Source organism: Gopherus flavomarginatus, chromosome 1, assembly GCF_025201925.1.
Source record: "Gopherus flavomarginatus isolate rGopFla2 chromosome 1, rGopFla2.mat.asm, whole genome shotgun sequence".
NCBI classification, from domain to species: Eukaryota; Metazoa; Chordata; order Testudines; family Testudinidae; genus Gopherus; species Gopherus flavomarginatus.
In genome coordinates, this window is record NC_066617.1 from 216,399,140 (window position 1) to 216,405,906 (window position 6,767).

Below are 6,767 nucleotides of genomic sequence, written 5' to 3' on the forward strand. Positions count from 1 at the left end.
TGGTGGCTGGGAGTTGCAGGATTCCCCCTCCACCTACAGTGGCTGGGAGCTGCAGGGTGACCATATTTCCCAAAGAGAAAATGGGACACCACAGCTGATCGCCCAAGGCATCCCCCTCTTCCCGCACAAGGCTGTTTGTTGCCTGTCGCTGGAACCCTGAGGAACGTCCCCTCAGGAGTCTGTCACCTATTGCTGGAACTTTGCACGGGGCTCCCATCGCCTGTCACTGTTATTGCCTGTCGCTGGAACCCTGCCAGAGCCTTGCTGGTTGCCAGCACCAGGGTCCTGCAGCCCCTGGAGCTGAAACAGAGAATGTCACGGAGGTGTCTGGAAATTGTGGATTCCATGATGTCCATGACCTCCATGACATAAACGTAGCCTTACCTATAATAAATTCCAGGATTGTCACTCTGTCTGCATGTCATTCAGGCTTAGAATATCTGAGAGTCGGTGTGAAGCAATGGAAACAGTTACAAGCATAGTGGAGAGTTCTTTTTGTTAAGAATATCACTAGGATTTGTGGTCTCTTAACATATAATTTTTAAAGATCTCAGCCATTTTGACTTTATGAATTATATCTATGCAATTGCACGGGCTTTCAGCTACAACAAGGCATGTATCTATGCCATTCCAAGAATCCTAGACCATTGTGCAATCTCAGGTAACTCAACCAATCACCACTCTTACTCTATAGCTAATTTGTATGCAACGATTTCATTGGTTGAGTGAGGGAGACTGCACAGATGGTGGATTACCTGGCCCAACTGCCACCATTCTTCAAAATCACCCACCAACAACACAACCAGGACCCACACAAGCCTCCGAATACATATAGCCCCTCACTGCAGTATATACCCCACATCTGCCAAGCCCACAATGTAACACTACTTTCCCAGCACCACACACTCATTTGCCCACCCTCATTTATATTTCCCATGAACTGAAACCATGGGTCATCACCAGATTGAATCATCACTGAATTTGTAGGCTGTTACCATCCAGTTTTTAAATTCTCAGATATTTTTAGCTTTTTTTAGACAAATGACTTTAAATGACTACTTAGAAAATACACTGAAGAGCTCAGATTATCCCAGTGATGACACCTCTCCTCCCTTGAGCCCTGTCAGCAGCAAGTAGGAAGGGACTTCTGTTGGTGAGCAAACTACAACTGTACTAATATTAATATTCCAGTGGGCTGCTCCAGAGAGTAATGTCTGTTAGAGCTAGAAGCTGACTGGAAAGTCTGTATGTTTTAAAAAAACAACCCATGACTGAGAACACACCATTGTCCCAAATAGAACATTTTAACAATAAACTGAAGAAGAGTATAGGCTTTTGAAGAGTGCCTGCTGGTCAGGTAGACCAGGAATATTCAAAGAAGCAAACTAAAACTTCTGCTATCTGGGTTGTGTTGGGACTCTCTCTAATTTGCAGGGACAGGGGTGGGGTTAGGAGTCTTGTTTTTAAATAAACTGGCACACTGTTTCCCTATCAGAACCACAACTAAGGCAACACATGACAGCAAATGCTCTGAATCAGACTGTCCATACCTGGTGTGCTTCTGTGTACCACCACTAAAGCATTAATGGTACCTTTTCTCTAGTAAAATGCAATTGACCTTTATCCCTCACCCCTGAGAGAGCATTACTGCACCCTTCCACTTAGAGAATGAGTCCCAGATCCTCAGAGGTATTTACGTGCTTAACTCTCATTGATTTCAATGGGAGATAGGTGTCTCAATACCTTTGAGGATCTGGGCCTGAGTTCCTTTCTTCCTTCACACAGACCTAGCTCCTGTCCCAATCACAAGCAACCCATGAGGCAGAAAGTAAGCAGCATTTCTTCATTCCCCTTGCACAACTTCTATTCTACCAATCCCAGTGTTAGTAGATGGGGTCAGCAAATGAAGAGAAAAGTCACACATGAATGCTAAATACATTAAAAACACAGGTAGACTAATCACGACAAAAATCACAGCTAACTGTGCACTAAGCTCAGCCTTAAGTGACCACAGCAAGGTTGGAGGTTGAGTCCCCCAGGAATCTTGGGCCCAGCCTTGTTGGGGTTATGAGGACTCTGCCACACAGGAGAGTGGAAGGGGAGTCCTCGAGGGCAGGGAGGCCTCTGGGTAAAGGAAGTGGGAGCAAGGACTCAGATATGTCTGCTAGCCCATTTCACCAGGGTAGTGCAGAAACCAGGAAAGTTCCCCACAATAGCGGGACCATTTCCCCGCTTACACTAGCCTCTGCAGATCCCATTCTTAGGTGCTTAACACTCTTCTGCTTATTATGTATAGAAAGCCTGAGCACCTTACTTTGGGCTGTTGATTCTCCGAGGTAGCATGCTGCCTAACATTTAAACATTGTAATGTTCAGCTTAAGACCCCTTTGTGGATCTAGTCCAGTGGTTCTCAAACTTTTGTACTGGTGACCCCTTTCACATAGCAAGCCTCTGAGTGCGACTCCCTCTAATAAATTAAAAACACTTTTTTATATATTTAACACCATTATAAATGCTGGAGGCAAAGTAGGGTTTGGGGTGGAGACTGACAGCTCGCGACCCCCTCATGTAAGAACCTCATGACCCCCTGAGGGGTCCCGACCCCCAGTTTGAGAACCCCTGATCTAGTCCCTTTTCTCTTGGGTGCCACCTGTGGCAATGTTTGGGAGAGTTGATCACTATGGTACAAATAATAAAGGGAGAATTTCATGAATCCCAGAGTGATAGCTCTGATAACTAATTATCTGTATTGCAATAGTACATGGGAGCATTAGTAGTGTACCATTATGCTGTGGTCTGTACAAATACAGAACAAAGAGACAATCAGTTAATTGGATGAGATTTTACTTGACCAAAGTGCAATTTGAGGTTTTCTCCAGAAAAGGAACATTAAAACTTCCATTGAAATACTTGTAAGGCACTTTGCTTTTATAGTCTTCTTCTGTTTAGGTGTTGAAGTGTCTCCATTTCAAAAAAATATAAGTACCTTTTCCAAGCATTCAACGGAATAACAGCATTCACAAAGCATGACATTAACCTGAAGTGCCACAGAAATCCCAGACAGCGTCCTGCAGTCACTTTGTTCCAGCCAATTACACTGAAATGTCTCCTTTCTCAGACTTGCCTATAACTCAAAAACTGGAGTCAGGTCACTGGGTGATATTGGCAATATTACTCTACAAATCACATTGACTGCTTATAGACAAACTGTTCCTATTACAGAAGGGAAAATTAAAATTGGCAAAAGGAAAGTATATGCTCTTTCATAACACAAACATTCTCTCCATGAACGGGAAGGCTGCTAGCTATATGATGGCCCTGCTGTAATTAATTTTGTGACAGCAAATGTCTAGCTAATATAGGTGGTACTGAGGATGATACAAGAAGCAGGTTTATAAAATATACTTATTCTGTCATGTGCAGGAACCAAACAGGGCTAGACCATTGTAGCTTGGCAAGCCAGGTGGCTGCCATCTTGCGCTCCAGCATCTGAGCTTTCATGTGGAAATAAATAAATAAATAAATAAAAGAAGGAAAGTAAATCTCTAACCTTTATGATTAAAAAGAAAACCTTTAATATGTGAACTGAGCGTCAGCCAGTGAGCCAAACTTTAAGTGCCCAGCAGAGCACATATATCATATGCTGTACATCAGTGTGAGCTAGTGAGAGAGGCATCTCATTTTGACTTCTCAAATGGGCAGAGCTTGGTACTGGAGCAGAACTTGGGGTAGGTCTACACTACAGGGTTAAGTCGACCTAAGGGCACTTTCAACTCAATATCACAAGTAGAATTTTCGGCTCTCCTGTCAAACAGAACACGTTCTGGAAGAAGTGAAAGCCTTGAGAATTATATATACACTACAATATGACTGGAATCATTACCATAAAACATTTAAATTAAGTCATTCTAGGAGTTTCCTTTTGCTCCGGTGAAGTCATTTTGATCTATGTTACTACGTACGCAGAAATTTGCAGTAGGACATAACTTACCCAGGGTATGTCTACACAACAGGATTATTCCAAATTTACATAAACCGTTTTTTTAAAACAGATTGTGTAAAGTCAAGTGCACGCAGCCAAACAAAGCACAATAATTCAGCGGTGTACGTCCATATACCGAGGCTAGTGTTGATTTCTGGAGCATTGCACTGTGGGTAGCTATCCCGTAGCTATCCCATAGATCCCGCAGTGTCCCCCACCCACTGGAATTCTGGGTTCAGATCCCAATGCATGATGGTGCAAAAACAGTGCCGTGGGTGATTCTGGGTAAATGTCGTCACTCAATCCTTCCTCCGTGAAAGCAACGGCAGACAATCATTTTGCGCCCTTTTTCCCTGGATTGCCCTGGCAGATGCCATAGCATGGCAACCATGGAGCCCATTTTCCCTTTTGTCACTGTCACCGTATGTGTACTGGATGCTGCTGACAGAGATAGTACTGCAGTGCTACATGGCAGCATTCATTTGCCTTTGCAAGGTAGCAGAGACGGTTACCATCCCTATTGTACCATCTGCCATGCCATTGTAAATTGGCGATGAGATGACGGTTATCAGTTGTTCTGTACCATCTGCTGCTATCATGGGTGCTCCTGGCTGGCCTTAGTTGAGGTTGGCTGGGGGCGCAAAGACAAAAATGGGAATGACTCCCCAGGTCATTCCCCCCTTTATGTTTTATCTAAAAATAGAGTCAGTCCTGCCTAGAATATGGGGCAAGTGTCCTAGAAAACCAGTGTACCAGAGAACCAGAGAGCACAGCCGCTCCGTGTCAGATCCCGCAGAAATGATGAGCTGCATGCCATTCTAGGGGGTGCTCCTGCAACAACCCCACCAGTTGCTTCCCTCCTCCCCCAACCCTCCTGAGCTACCGTTGCAGTGTCCCCCCATTTGTGTGATGAAGTAATAAAGAATGCAGGAATAAGAAACACTGAGTTTTTAGTGAGATAAAATGAGAGGGAGGAAGCCTCCAGCTGCTAGTCCAGGCAGGACATAAAACGGTGGCGCAGGGAGAGGAGCCCAGCCTCCCGCTACTATGATAGTCGAGGCAGTACAGAATCTTTTCTTTAGACATGAAAGGGGGGTGGGCTGATGGAGCTCAGTCCCCAGTTGCTATGATGAGGACGGTTACCAGCCATTCTGTACCATCTGCCGGGAATGACCGGGAGTCATTCCTATTTTTACCCAGGCGCCCCCAGCCAACCTCACTGAGGCCAGCCAGGAGCACTCATAGAATGATGAGGACGGCTATCAGTCATTTTGTACTGTACCGTCTGCCATCGGGGAGGGGAGGGGAGAGGATGCTGCTGTTCAGTGCTGCAGCACTGCGTCTACCAGCAGCATGCAGTATACATAGGGTGACATTGAAAAAAGTCAAGAAATGATTGTTTTCCCTTTTCTTTCATGGGGCGTTAGGGAGGGTAAATTGATGAGATATACCCTGAACCACCCCAGACAATGTGTTTGACCCTACAGGCATTGGGAGCTCAGCCAAGAATGCAAATGCTTTTCAGAGACTGTGGGGACTGTGGGATAGCTGGAGTCCTCAGTATCTCCTCCCTCCCTCCATGAGCGTCCATTTGATTCTTTGGCTTGCCGTTACGCTTGTCACACAGCACTGCGCTGTGGCCTCGGTCTATCATAGCCTGGAGATTTTTTCAAATGCTTTCTCATTTCCTCTTCTGTAACGGAGCTGTGATAGAACAGATTTGTCTCCCCATACAGGGATCAGATCCAGTATCTCCCGTACGGTCCATGCTGGAGCTCCTTTTGGATTTGGGACTGCATCGCCACCCGTGCTGATCAGAGCTCCACGCTGGCCAAACAGGAAATGAAATTCAAAAGTTTGCGGGGCTTTTCCTGTCTACTTGGCCAGTGCATCCGAGTTCAGATTGCTTTCCAGAGTGGTCACAATGGTGCACTGTGGGATACCGCCCAGAGGCCAATACCGTCGATTTGCGGCCACACTAACCCTAATCCGACATGGCAATACCGATTTCAGCGCTGCTCCTCTCGTCGGGGAGGAGTACAGAAACCAGTTTAAAGAGCCCTTTATATCGATATAAAGGGCCTCGTTGTGTGGACAGGTGCAGGGTTAAATCGGTTTAACGCTGCTAAATTTGGTTTAAACACGTAGTGTAGACCAGGCCCCAGTCACTACAACTATCAAACTGCTTATCTCATTCACATAGAGTCAAGCAACTTTAGAGAAATGGGCCCTGTCTGTACAAATAGAAAACAGCTTCTAGATTCCATCCAAACAAATAGCCTCAGTAAGGATCTCACTGCATAGAAGAGAAAACTGTTTGCTTGCCGCCTGGCCTTTCTTTGTTATTTCCATCCTTTGTGGGGGGGACCTGAACACCTATTTTCTTCAGTGCTACGTGTTAAGACTGTGGATTCTGAAGGTTAGCAAATACCACACCCTTTCCCTGTGTTTGCTTTCAGGGCAGCAACATGACCATTCCTGAGAGACTGAAAAAATAAAAATTAAAGCATATTGTACAGCATTAGTGTTACTCTGATTAATGCAGGTGCATAAGCAGAAAGCAGCCTCAGTCAGCTTCATACCAATAGAATAAGGGGGGATGGAACAATTTTTAGAGGTGGGGGGTGCGCTGAGAACCACTGAACCAAACTGTAAATCCCTTATATAATGGAACCCCCCTGCAACTCCAGTTCCAGCACCTATGATAGAATAGCTATAGAAATACAACAAACTAATGTTTTGGAGAGGGTGAGATTGTGCAAAGAAACACACAACATGCACAGAT

At 45.2% G+C, this 6,767-nt stretch overlaps 1 protein-coding gene across 1 annotated transcript in view; it reads right to left on the reverse strand.

Moving 5' to 3' along the window:
- Positions 1-6,767, reverse strand: part of XK (X-linked Kx blood group antigen, Kell and VPS13A binding protein) — a 30,013-nt gene that overhangs the window by 22,460 nt on the left and 786 nt on the right. The gene's annotated exons all lie outside the window — the stretch shown is intronic.